The sequence below is a fragment of the Gracilinanus agilis genome, chromosome 5 (assembly GCF_016433145.1).
Source record: "Gracilinanus agilis isolate LMUSP501 chromosome 5, AgileGrace, whole genome shotgun sequence".
Classification (NCBI taxonomy): domain Eukaryota; kingdom Metazoa; phylum Chordata; class Mammalia; order Didelphimorphia; family Didelphidae; genus Gracilinanus; species Gracilinanus agilis.
In genome coordinates, this window is record NC_058134.1 from 168,591,511 (window position 1) to 168,593,054 (window position 1,544).

The 1,544-nt window shown below is 61.9% G+C and overlaps 1 protein-coding gene across 1 annotated transcript in view; it reads left to right on the forward strand.

Annotated features, from left to right (window-relative positions):
• Nucleotides 1–231: 231 nt before the first annotated feature.
• DMTF1 (cyclin D binding myb like transcription factor 1) overlaps nucleotides 232–1,544 on the forward strand; it is a 67,457-nt gene continuing 66,144 nt past the window's right edge. The window contains exon 1 of the mRNA XM_044678710.1: nucleotides 232–351. The gene's annotated coding sequence lies outside the window, so the exon portion shown is untranslated. The remainder of the gene's footprint in view (nucleotides 352–1,544) is intronic.

Genomic DNA, 1,544 nt, shown 5'->3' on the forward strand with positions numbered 1-1,544 from the left:
CCGGAACGTGAGGCCTGGGATGAGATGCACTCGCTCCGACCCCCAGTCCTTTGGACCCAAGGGATCCGAAAACCTACGGGGCCTTTTTCCGCGCTCCGGACGGACGGAAATGACGACAGCCGAGGGTAGGGGTGGGGGGAGCTGCTACTGCAGCAACAGGGGAGAAAGGCGGGAGGGGAAGGAGAGGAGAGCGTCTGGGGGCGGGGCGGAGCGGTGGCCCGGTTTCCGGCGGGTTGTCGCGCTCGCTCTCTCCGGCCGCGGCCGCTCTCGCCCACAGCCGCTTCCTCCATCCTGGTATTTTTCGGAGCCTCCATCCTGGTTCTTCCAAAGTGCCCGGACCCAAAACAGGAAGTAAGTGCGATGGAACCTTCAGGTCCCAACCGCTGCCGGGGCCTCTCCGCTCCGCCCCGTGCAGCGCAGCACAGCCCGCCCGGCCCCCTGGCCGCCTCCCCTCCTGCCCCTGCCCCCTTTCCCTGCCCTCAGCCCTCCGGGTCCCTGACCCGAAGCCTGGGGGAGGGGTGAGAAGGGGGGTGCCGAGGGTGAGGGCGGGGGGAGCCCCGAGCCTGGCCGGCTGGTGGAGGCTACCCTCCACCCACCCTGCCCCTCCCCTCAACACCCCTCCCCTCTCTCCACCGGCCAGGGCCAGTTCCTCCCTCCCCGGACTGGGGCTATGGGGATGGGAAGCGGGCGGCCGGAAAGTGGGAGAAGCCGCTGCGTTACGGACGGAGGCGGAAAATGGCGGCTGCTCGCTTCGATGGAGTCCAAATGGCGCCGGGACCCCTGGGGGGTGCGGGGGAGGGTCTGGGGGTCGTGTTCTTTAGGTTCCCTGTAGCTATTACTTTTGTAGAAGGGGTGATATGGGCTGGGGGTGGGGGAGCCGATGTCTTCCCTCCCTCGTTTTCGTCTTGCTCCCCCGCCCCCGCTCGCTTCTCCCCTCGAAGAGGGTGGCCTCGAGGCCACCCGTGTCCGTTTAACTGGTGTAGTTCCCCCACCCCCACTCCTAGTGCCCCCGGGCCGACGTGGCCAAGCCAATCCCTGCTGGCTTCGGAGCTGGCCGCTCAGGCCCTTGGCTGAGGAGCCGGGGGGCCACAGAAGGGCTGCTCTGCGAGGTTGGGGCCAGGCCCTCGTTATTGTAAACTGGGCTGGGCTCTTGGAGCGCTGAGGAGTTTGGGGCCTCCCACCCCATTTTCTCTGATCCCCTTCGGGTCTCTAATGTACCCGCCACTGAAGTCTTTGAGTTAAGCGCCTCGGGAGAATCTGGACGTTTGATCCCTCTTTCATGGGAAATGAGGCTAGAAACGTCCCCCTCCTCCCTGCTTTGATCGGCCTAACATTTAAGGCATTTCTCCCCTCCCCCTTCAACCCCCCACTTTGTTGCTTAGATTTAAGGAGGAGGCTGGGAAGAAAGAATGTAAAGTCCCTCCGGACTCCTATTGTTTTGAAAAATGTTCTCCTTTCTGACTTTTTTTTTTTTTTTTTTACTTCATTTCGAGAATTGAAGATGCCACTTGTTGGTACTTGCTATATATATATATATATATATA